The sequence below is a fragment of the Euprymna scolopes genome, chromosome 35 (assembly GCF_053919585.1).
Source record: "Euprymna scolopes isolate OS-2025 chromosome 35, ASM5391958v1, whole genome shotgun sequence".
In the NCBI taxonomy this organism is placed as follows: domain Eukaryota; kingdom Metazoa; phylum Mollusca; class Cephalopoda; order Sepiida; family Sepiolidae; genus Euprymna; species Euprymna scolopes.
Genome location: NC_136516.1, coordinates 22132003 through 22144950, shown reverse-complemented (window position 1 = coordinate 22144950; position 12948 = coordinate 22132003).

Below are 12948 nucleotides of genomic sequence, written 5' to 3'. Positions count from 1 at the left end.
ACATCATAATTCATGTCATAAATATTTTAATTATCTACATCATAATTCATGTCATAATATTTTAATCATCTCCATCATAATTTATGGAATAAATATGTTTAATTATCTACATCATAATTCATGTCATAAATATTTTTAATTATCTACATCATAATTCATGTCATAAATATTTTAATCATCTACATCATAATTTATGGCATAAATATGTTTAATCATCTACATCATAATTCATGTCATAAATATTTTAATTATCTACATCATAATTCATGTCATAAATATTTTTAATTATCTACATCATAATTCATGTCATAAATATTTTAATCATCTACATCATAATTTATGGCATAAATATGTTTAATTATCTACATCATAATTCATGTCATAAATATTTTAATTATCTACATCATAATTCATGTCATAAATATTTTTAGTCATCTACATCATAATTCATGTCATAAATATTTTTTAATTATCTGCATCATCATTCATGTCATAAATGGTTACGGTAAATTGATGTGAGTGGTTTATGTAAGAAACAATAACCAAACTGTGCAAGTAGGAATACGTGTCCGACGGACTTTATAATAAAAATAACAATCTTAATATATGAAGGAATGATAGTTGGTTGCTTTCATCAAGACATTAACAAATGAAAATATTGTGCGTACCCATTATGGAATAAAATTTTCGAAAGAAATTTCTCTTTTCTTTTATTATCAAGTCGTCGTCGTTAGCATCATCATCATCATCATCATCATCATCATCATCATCATCATCATCATCATCATGCAGTCCGTCAGTCTTCTAATGTTCTCTCATATCTTCTGCCACTATTTTAATAAAATTTGTTAATGCTGTACTCTAGACCAGGATTTCCCAAACTTTTTCGGCGAACACTCCCTAGAATACTCAGATACTTATTACCACCCCCTCCCTACACGCATCCTTACATAATAATGTTTACCAGTGGTGGTAGTACATAATTAATGAATATTCATGAAGTTTATTCAACAAAATTCGACACTGTCGACCACGTGAGAACCGTAACTACAAATCAAGTGGGTCGATTAATACATCTTATACAATAATCAATAATCAATAAAAATCGAAATCGCAAGACTTACCAATCAATGTGCAGACTCCCAGTCTTTCACCGTCCCCTAAAAGATCTCAGGGACCTCCTATACGATAGATTTGGCCATCACCTACTTGAAGTCTCGTAAGGCGATGGGTACGGTACGGACCCTATTGGCAAACCCTGGTGTAGCCTCTTTGATATATCACTCCGACTATTTTTGATTTGATCCAATGTTATAAAGAATTGTCCACTAGAAAATGTGTTTGCAATTGTTATCGTGACATTCTGTTCGTGATTTACCGATTTGCATGCTGGTCAAAACAGAGTGATGTATGGAAGACAAACCGCATCCGCTGTTCCATAACGTAAAAAAAAATCATAGCAACTTTTTTAAATAATACTTTTTAAATATTCTTCAGATTAAAAAAAAAACATCGTACTGTAAACATAAAAAACAAAAAATTATAAAACAATAAACACTTGCTTAAAATTCTAAAACAAATTGAATTAAATCATAAAAAGGAGGAGATAAGAAGAAAATGCGTTGTGTGCATGTTTGAATCATGTTTATGGATTGGGTAACGTAGTTATCTTGGTTGAGTTTGAGCTGAAAAAAAAAAAGAACAGAAAAATAAACCCGTAATTCTTTGTTGTGTCTCTCTGTTATTTTCTCACATTTTTTTACTGTTCTTTTTTTAAGTTGCAACTCTATTGTAATCTTTAAAAAAAAAAAAAATCTTGTCAGCGTTCGTACGACATTCCAAATTCTGACAGGTTCAATTCGGTTCCAAAGCTCGGCTCCTGTTCTTTTGACTTTAGGTCTTTTATATTGTTTTTTTAGGGGGGGGTCCTCATGATATGCAAATTAATGCATATCAAACTAGATTCACATTGCAAGCTGTTACTTGTGTTTCGCCCTTAGGTCGTTTTGTGATTATTACTACGCGATATGTTCCCGTTCACGTTATGGTGTGTGATTATAGAAGGTTGCAAGTCAGCGAACACTCCTTACGGGTTGATTGTTTGGCCCACAAAGAACCGACCTGTAATGTAAACGTCCTGGAATAAGACCGAGAAGTTGACGTCAGAGGCTGACCAAATTCCAAGAAAATAAGTTTTAATGTGAATAGTGTAGATGTAATAATTCGTTAGTTAAAGTATGGAAACGCCAATACAAATTGTAAGAAAATACAGAAATAACATGCACAATAAGGTCCGAATGTGTAAGGCAAACTATATTAGTAATTTTCGGATCGGTGGTTTATCGCCAAAATATTAGTGAAATTATTGTTATTGTTTGGTAAATTATCAATTTTGGAAATTACCGTGTATATGACTAAGCTAGCAGATACCTGCTGGTGCAACGTCGAAATCTCTCTTCGTTTGTCACCCAAGGCGGATAATTCTAGTTTATATAAGAATGGGCTCCAAGCCACGGCAGTACAGAAATTCCGGGAATCTGCTCGTCTCACTATTCGCCATTGTCACAATGTTTGGAAATTTCGCAATAGCAATTTTAAGGATATTGTTTATAAATTTATCTAATAGGCGGCTGTTATATTATGATCGAACCTTCAGAATGTGTGTATAAATTTTCAGCTTCATTTTCTTTTAAATGCGTACGGATCTACATTTAGCTGATATTAAACAACTGTCTTCATTTTGACAAGCAGGCGTGTTCTGAAAGAGATAGAGAGGAGTGTTGATAGGGTGTGGCGGGCTACTTGATGATGGTCTGTTGTTTCGTGAATTCGTCTCGCTCTCTCTCTCTCTCTCTCTCTCTTTCTATATCTCTCTCTTTCTCTTTTTGACTGCTCTATCTCTCTGTTCCTCGCTTGTTTATATTGACCAGATGTCGTTGTCTCTTTGTTTGGCGACTGACATCAAGTTCCTGGTCTACACATGATTTGTTTTTTGATTTTTAAGAACCTGGTATTTTCCAACGTTGTTCGATTCACAAAACCTGGCACCGTCCGTGTCCTTATCCGACAGCATTACCAAATATTCTCTCTATATATACTCAATTCTGCATTCTACTAATTCTAAGTACGGACCCTATTGGCAAACCCTGGTGTAGCCTCTTTGATATATCACTCCGACTATTTTTGATTTGATCCAATGTTATAAAGAATAGTCCACTAGAAAATGTGTTTGCAATTGTTATCGTGACATTCTGTTCGTGATTTACCGATTTCTATGCTGGTCAAAACAGAGTGATGTATTAGACCTCTTCAAAATTGACTTTTTTCTTCAAACATATGGAAACTGCTATTATTCCCATTCTCCAAGGTCTAAATTAACTAAATATTCCAGTTATTGTGATCTTGGACCTTGGCTATGCCTGCCTCAAGAGCCATGTAATTTTATTGTTGACGTTTTTCAAAAACGCTGCAAAATATGGGATATTATGTCCTTATTTTCATTGTAGCTTTCCAGAGGTTGATGCTATAGCATTGAAAGTGGTACCTAATAAAAGCTAATAAAAATTTCTTGCATATGGTAGTAAGCACAATAAAACACATGAACACTTGTCTAAATTTTAACTAATTTTATGCACAAACAGCTAGGACACTATAAAAAAATCAGTTTGGTAGTATGATAGCACTGCACTGACACATATATTGCATAAGAAAGTGTCAGATAGGATTTTACTAATACATGTATTATCACCTGTTCAATGTGGCTTTTTTGAAACTGTTAGCTAAATATACCAGTTATTGTGATCTTTGACCTTGGCTATGCCTGCCTCAAGAGCCATGTAATTTTATTGTTGACGTTTTTGTAAAACGCTTCAAAAGTTGGGATATTGTGTCCTTATTTTCATTGTAGCTTTCCAGAGGTTGATGCTATAGCATTGAAAGTGGTACCAAATGAAAGCTAATTAGATTTTCTTGCATATGGTAGTAAACACATGAACACTTGTGTTTATTTTAATTAATTTTAATGCACAAACAATATATATTTTTATGCTTGGAAAGGATGCCATCATATAATACATAACTTTATCTCAAAAATGTTCTCTTAAGTCATGTATATAATTTATTATCACTAAGTATGTTTTATCTCTTCATTTCAGATTGTAAGTTAAAGCTGATTTGTTAAGATTTGTGAACTGCTGACAACATGGCATCTGGAAGACAACTACGCTGTGGGAAAGTGGTCAGCGATACAAGTGAACGGGATGAACCAACTGAAATGAGAAGAAAGGTGGCAACTCCTGCCACAAGGTCATTCAGTGATGTGTACCTCATTGGGCAATCCAGCTCCAGCATCAGGGGCTCTCAACTTCCTACTAATCTCCAGGTGTTCCAGTATTTCCTGCATTTGAGGAATGATAATCCCAACAGTGACAATAGGTCTTTAGCCCATGATACAGTGGATGTCGTTTTGCCATTCTGGAATATGGCAAGGATTAAAACACTTACTAGACCAAATGCAGTCAACCGTTTCATGATCCTCCATGAAAAGTACAGGAAAATTGTTAAAAACAAGGGAAGAAATAACAAACCAGAGGAAGAGAAACAAGCTAACTTTCTGAAGGACTTAGACAAGTTATTTGATATTGGAGCAAAGGATGTTGTGGAGGAGATAAGAAGCAACAGGCTGCTCACAAAGGAGACCAAGGAAGAGGACGTCAATTTCTACTTGGACCAACAGACCACTCGCCTGGCACACATGTCAGGTCATGATAAGGCTTTGAGAAGAAGTTTAGAGAGAAAAGCTTCCGAGAAGAAAGAGAAGAGAGAATGTTATCATCAGTGACTGCTGCAGCAGCAGAAGTTGGGAAAATTTCAAGTGGTGAAGACCCAGAGAACAGTCAAGGCTCTGGTACTAGTGAGGGTTCAGAATACACTGAGAAAACACCAAGCTGTTCATCAAAACCAATTACGATAACCTTACACTTTCCACACTCAGTTATGACCAGTGAAGAGATTTGTAGCACTGCAGATCGGTTGTCACTCTCTGACAACCAGACTACAGCCATGGTGTCTGCAGTGTTGAAGGCAGGATGCGCAGATCTTGATGACTTTGTTATATCAGCCTCTACTACAAGACGAAATAGGATAAACACTCGTCATAACTTGTGCCAAAGTTACATGAATAACTTCAAGGAAAGTCCGCCAGATTACTGCACACTACACTGGGATGGAAAACTTCTACGGGATGTTCTCGGTGAAAGATACCCAGTGGAAAGTCTTGCAGTGCTCGTCTCTGGTACTCCACAGTATGAAGAAGGGAAGCTGCTTGGTGTGCCCTTCATAGAAAGTTCCACAGGAATCCAACAGTGTAATGCTACATTGGAACTGATAGAAGCATGGGGTCTCACAGACAACATTGTAGGCTTAGTATTTGATACCACAGCAAGCAACAGTGGCATCAACAAGGGTGCAGCGAAGCTTATTGAAGAAAAACTAGGCAAAAAGGTATTCTACTTCGCTTTTCGCCATCACATATTAGAGGTAATAATTGGAAGTGTATGGGAGGCTGTGTTCAGCAAGGTCAAGAGTCCTGACAACCCAATGTTCAGCAATGTGAAAGAGAAGTGGGACAAGTTGGTTAAGGACTGCCCAAGAGTTCTGCGCCTAGTTGAACAAGACTTGAAACAGAAGAAGACAAGCACAATTGCAGTCTTAAGCAATTTCCTTGAGGAAGCAAGTCCGAGGGTAGATTACAGAGAGGTGGCAGAGCTGTGCCTGATCCTGCTTGGTGAGGAACCTCCTCGAGGTATCCACTGGGCCAAGTCAGGTGCCATTCACCAAGCCCGCTGGATGGCCAGGAACATTTACTGTATGAAGATGCTCATGTTTTCCAAGGAACTAAAATACAACACGGACACTATCTTCTCGCTGGAGAGGATGAACAAGTTGCTGGCCTTATTCTACACCAGCCACTGGGTGACCACCACATCTGCAGCTGATGCATTTATCCATGACCTCCAGCTTATGAAGAACATGCTGCAATACAAGTAGTATTACTATGAACTGGCAACCTCTGTTCTCAAGGAAATGACCCAGGAACTAGTGCCATTCACCTTGTTCAGTTCACATGCCAGCATGACCAAGTCTGCAAAAGAGAAGCTCGCAGTCAAGCTGTCAGAAACAGAGAAACCTGAGAGTTACAGGAAAGGCAAGCCAGTGTTTCCTGTCATCAATGCAGCTACAGTTCTCACAGACCTGGTAGGGCCAGAGTCTCACTTTCTGTTTGATGCTCTTCGAGTGAAATGTGACTGGCTCACTACTCCTGCTGACACCTGGGAAGACAATGACAGCTACAGGAATGCACAGAAGTTTGTGAGGTGAGTGAAAGTGACCAACGATGTGGCTGAGAGAGGTGTGAAACTAATGAGTGACTTTGCAACTCAGATCACAAGTGACCCAGAGCAAAGAAGCTGCTTACTACAAGTTCTGGAGTACCACAGGAAAAAATTTGACAGTTTCAAAAAAGCCACATTGAACAGGTGATAATACACGTATTAGTAACATCCTATCTGACACTTTCTTATGCAATATATGTGTCAGTGCAGTGCTATCATACTACCAAACTTATTTTTTGTAGTGTCTCAGCTGTTTGTCCATTAAAATTAGTTAAAATTTAGACAAGTGTTCATGTGTTTTATTGTGCTTACTACCATATGCAAGAAATTTTTATTAGCTTTTATTTCATACCACTTTAAATGCTATAGCATCAACCTCTGGAAAGCTACAATGAAAATAAGGACATAATATCCTATATTTTGCAGCGTTTTTGAAAAACGTCAACAATAAAAGTACATGGCTCTTGAGGCAGGCATAGCCAAGGTCCAAGATCACAATAATTGGTATATTTAGCTAATTTAGACCTTGGAGAATGGGAATAATAGCAGTTTCCATATTTTTGAAGAAAAAGGTAAATTTTTAAGAGGTCTAGTAATGTATGGAAGACAAACCGCATCCGCTGTTCCATAACATAAAAAAAAATTATAGCAACTTTTTTAAATAATACTTTTAAAATATTCTTCAGATTAAAAAAAACCATCGTACTGTAAACATAAAAAACAAAAAATTATAAAACAATAAACACTTGCTTAAAATTCTAAAACAAATTGAATTAAATCATAAAAAGGAGGAGATAAGAAGAAAATGCGTTGTGTGCATGTTTGAATCATGTTTATGGATTGGGTAACGTAGTTATCTTGGTTGAGTTTGAGCTGAAAACAAAAGAACAGAAAAATAAACCCGTAATTCTTTGTTGTGTCTCTCTGTTATTTTCTCACATTTTTTTACTGTTTGTTTTTAAGTTGCAACTCTATTGTAATCTTTAAAAAAAAAACAGATTCTTGTCAGCGTTCGTACGACATTCCAAATTCTGACAGGTTCAATTCGGTTCCAAAGCTCGGCTCCTGTTCTTTTGACTTTAGGTCTTTAATAACGTTTTTTTAGGGGGGTCCTCATGATATGCATATCAAAATACATGCACAATGCAAGCTGTTACTTGTGTTTCGCCCTTAGGTCGTTTTGTGATTATTACTACGCGCAATGTTCCCGTTCACGTTATGTTGTGTGATTATAGAAGGTTGCAAGTCAGCGAACACTCCTTACGGGTTGATTGTTTGGCCCACAAAGAACCGACCTGTAATGTAAACGTCCTGGAATAAGACCGAGAAGTTGACGTCAGAGGCTGACCAAATTCCAAGAAAATAAGTTTTAATGTGAATAGTGTAGATGTAATAATTCGTTAGTTAAAGTATGGAAACGCCAATACAAATTGTAAGAAAATACAGAAATAACATGCACAATAAGGTCCGAATGTGTAAGGCAAACAATATTAGTAATTTTCGGATCGGTGGTTTACCGCCAAAATATTAGTAAAATTATTGTTATTGTTTGGTAAATTATAAATTTTGGAAATTACTGTGTATATGGCTAAGCTAGCAGATACCTGCTGGTGCAACGTCGAAATAGCAATTTTAAGAATGTTGTTTATAAATTTATCTAATAGGCGGCTGTTGTATTATGATCGAACGTCCAGAATGTGTGTATAAATTTTCAGCTTCATTTTTTTAAATGCGTACGAATGTACATTTAGCTGACATTAAACAACTGTCTTCATTTTGACAAGTAGGCGTGTTCTGAAAGAGATAGAGAGGAGTGGTGATGGGGTGTGGCGGTCGACTTGACGATCGTCTGTTGTTTCGTGAATTTCTCTCTCTCCCTCTTTCTCTCTCTCTCTTTCTCTCTCTCTTTCTCTCTCTCTCTTTCTCTCTCTAACTGCTCTATCTCTCTGTTCCTCGCTTGTTTATATTGACCAGATGTCGTTGTCCCTTTGTTCGACGTCTGACGTCACTTTCTTGGTCTACACATTTGTTTTACGATTTTTAAGAACCTGGTATTTTCCAACGTTGTTCGACTCACAAAACATGGCACTGCCCGTGTCCTTATCCAACAGAATTACCCCATATTCTCTCTATATATACTCAATTCTGTCTTTATTACTAAGATGTTTATCGATTAGGGGAAATCACCAACCGTGGTACTTTTTTTAAAGGATTACTTTTATACTAAGTAATAAATCAATATTATTCAGTTTTAATATTCAGCTGATTTATGCATTTTTATATCTTTGATGTCCTTAGCCATCCTTAAAAAGAAAATTGTGTTTCGTTTAATTTGATTAATGTAGCTGTTACAGAGAAAAATATTAGATAAGTGAAAATGAGATTAGGATAAGCCTAGAATCGAACCCTGTAGGCAAAGTTAAGAAATGGAATGTTAGAAATTAAGTCTATTGTTAATTCTTTTAGAAATCTGAATATTAAATATGTCAGGAAAAGATTGAACAATGCAAATTAAATCATATTGTTTAAAAATACACTAGTTTAGAATTGAGAATGCTTTTGTTGTTAAAAGTGTGTTGGACAAACATATGTTAAGCCACGTGAAATTAGTCACGTTTGAAAAAACACACATCTGACGTATTAGAAAAAGGACATTTTTCTATATCATGGGTTTGGGTTCTAGTCAGTCAGAGAGAAAGTCAGTCAGCAAGAGAGCCAGTCAGTTGGTTAGCTGACATCATCGACCGGTCGATCAAATGAATCAAGAAGTCATCATTATGTTGTAACTGTTGTCTTGTATCATCCTTCATCACGAACGAAAGGTGGCTGTGTTTATCATCTTATAATGGACATTGTGTAACCCTTCGAAGATTATGTATCTCCCCTCCTCTGTGTTAAGAACTGTGTATCATATCACCCCTCCTCAATATGTGTTAAGAAAAACAATCCCCTGTCTGATATAAACGTATTATGATTCTATCTGTGTTATAAGAACTGCTAATACGAAGTCCCCAAGAAATATAAGAACTGTATAAATGTCTCCCGCATCATCGTTTAATATATGTCCCCGTCACTCTTGAAAATGAGCCCCCTGGTACACTACAACCGTGTCAAAGATAAACGAATGCGTTAACATGTTTGTCAATCATTATATCAACTCCCTTACCTTTTATCTCTTACAAATCGAACCTATTGATGAATTGAATATTCAAATTGTTCCGCATTCATCCGAGTCAAATTCTTTTCATTCATTACGGAATTTTCGATCTGGAATTTTAGTTGTTTGCTTAAAAGTAGATAATAGTTATTCCCCTTTAAACCCTGATATTAGACCCCTACCTCAAATATCTTAATACAAATTTTAGTTCTTATTGCTTCATTAAGTATAATTCGTGCTGTTATGTTTGAGATTTTAGGTTCGATTCCTGACCTAGGCATGCAGATTAAATCATTTCTACTACATCTATAAAAGTAAGAATGTGTATGAGGACACTCCTTAACCTATACACCCAACGGATTATTATCTACAAACTTGAAACTTGGTATATAGAGTATTCAGAAATGTGAAAAAAATTTCAATTGGTTTTCATCAGTAATGAAGAGCTGCTTAAGGGTCTAAAAAATTTTTTAATTGGTACATAGGGTCATTCGATTTTTATGTTTGTCAACGGTTTCACGAATGTACATGCGTAAATTGTCCACATTGCGGATTCTTTATGTAAAGAATAAGTAGGTTTGAAAACACTTTGTAAAGTTTTTGTTTAGCTAGCCGAATGGTTATCGTACTTGACTCATTGTCTAAAGGTTTTGGTTTAGATTTCAGCTCGAGTATTTTTCTTTACTTACAAGAAATTAACTACACGTATTAAAATTTTATATTTATGCGTATTTCACGACTGGGCAACGCTGTGCGGCCCGCTGTTATGTCTATACAAATAAAACAGTAGATATGTGTGTGTGTGTGTTTTTCTGTGTTTCTGTGTATATTCATCCGCATGTACATTCGTGAAACAGTTGACAAACATAAAAATCGAATGATCCTATGTACCAATTAAAATTTTTTTTAGACCCTTGAACAACCGGTCACATAACACTGAAATTAACAGGGAATAGTAATTATAATCAAAAGATGGTTTATAACCTGTAAAATATTTCTTTAGATTGGATGAATAATGCGTTCAGAAAAATGTTCATTTCAACTTGCCGACATATTTATCTTTTCGTACATGTTCAAATACAATTTATTACTTCAAGTCGTTTAACATTAGAACTTTCTTGTCCATTACACGATAGGCAACGCGGTTGGAGCGCTAAAAGTGTTGGCTTCTATTCTAGCTGAGGGTACATATGTTATTTTCTAAACTTTGGAAAACGCTACTATATATTAGGTACAATATAATATTTAATAAAGAATTGGCTCTGTAATAATAAATACGTAACTGCATGAATTAAAATATGTGTATTTTACGACCCTGAAAGACTAGGTGCGCTGGATTGCTAGTATAAAATTAAGTAAAAGCATAAAAAGCCTATAGCAAAATAGAAATATAGTTTGTTTAAAGCATGGCAGGTATATGTTTATATGGTGCACACACCGGTTTCCGCCAGATCACCGAAGTTAAGCAACGTTTACCCTGGCCAGTACCAGATTGGTGACCATTTGGGAAGGCGAGGCACTGTATGTACCAGGTTGAGAAAGTGGCACAGTCTATCCTTCTCACGAAGATAGATGGGACTCTCTTAAGCCATGGTAGGCACCCAATCTTGATAGCCCTGGCGAAGCATAAAATATTCAGATACCGACAAGATTTGAATTACACTACAAACTCAATGCAGAAAACTGGGTGTTGAATTGGTGTGATCTAAGAAAATCATAGCAAACCGAACGATGCACTTGAATTTTTATTTTTAATTTTTGTATATCTATTTACTTTTTAAAAACAATCACAAATACAAATCAGTAAATATGAAACAACGCGGAAGGTGGAAGTCTTTAATATTTCGAGAATATGATATCTTTTTTAATATTTTAAAATTTATTTTTAATATATTTGTCTATTACTCATTTTTTAAACAATTAATTTATCTATTTGTTCATGAAGTGCTCAATGTTTTTTGTAAATATTAATACTCAAATTTTGTTTTTTTTTATATTGATTTCACGCATTTTTAACGATCACGTTCTTTAAATGCTCTACATTTTGTAGATGCTGATTGTTGGATGTTGATTGTATATGGAGTCCACCAAACCGACACAAAGTCAATAGAACTGCACTAACTTGAATAATCAGGTTTTTTGCATCGTGAAATGCATACCTGTGAAATCATATTGTTCTTAGATCTATATAATCAGTTTACCTATGAGTACACCATAACTTACTGTTTCTCGTAGTTTAAAATGTGGTCACTTTCAAGGGTTGTACTTAAGATAAGCTCCCTCACTCTAAAAATTGCTCTCGTTCTGTGCGTAGCCTCTGACAACAAAGTTCAGCCCCTGGCCTTCTCGTGTGACTTTGTAGTAGGCCCGGCGAAACTGTTTATACTAATTGGAAGAAGAGCCAAAGGCGGTCCACTGGCGCCTTAAACCAGTTACTTTGTACAGTTGGGGTTCGTCAAATTTGGATGGTAATTTACCTAGTAGAAGGCAACTATGATTCAAAACCTCCGCTGCCTTGCGGTATTACCCTAGCAGAAGAAATGCTAAGAGAGTAAACCCCAACAGAAAATCCGGAGACGGAGTCCATAAGTTGACGTAACTTAATATTGTCATCACCGGCAACGCAGTTAGAGCCTAGCTGTGTTGATTTTCTATTTCCCTTGGATCCTTGGGCTTCGTGGAAAGGAGGAACTGCTGCACAGGCAACAGCTATCCTTCAATACCACTGCTACACTATCGTCTCCCAAGACGGACGGTTGCCAACTGCTGTTACTCGTGAAATAGAAGGATTTGTAGTCAGATTTTATTCCTTTATATTCGCCATTTTATTTCCATACGAATGCATATTAACAAAATTAATTTAAGTAATAGGTAAATCTGTTGCCAAGGCCGCTGGAAAAATGGTGGGATCTTTCTATCGATCCAGTAGATATCTCACTGCTGATGCTATTCTCTATCTATATAAGAGCCAGGTACGTCCAAGGATGGAATACTGTTGCCACATCTGGGCAGGAGCTGCTAGAAAGGACTTGTCCTGCCTTGATAGAGTTCAAAATAGACTTCGTAGCCTCGTAGGAGATGTCCTTTTCTCCTCCTTGCAACCTCTATCTCACAGAAGAGATGTTGCGAGTTTGTCTCTGATGTATCGTTATTTTCATGGAAAGTGTTCAACTGAGCTTCAATCTATGGTCCCCCCTCGCCAAACTTTCACAAGAAACACTCGTCTAGCTGTAAACACTATCAATAATTTCCCCCACTCTTTATCTGTGCCTAAACCTAAACGTAGATTCCATGAACAAAGCTTCTTTCTTAGAACTGCACGCCTGTGGAATTGTCTTCCGTTTTCCTGCTTTCCGGCTGACTACAATATGGTTGTGTTCAAGTCTAAAGTAAATAAGT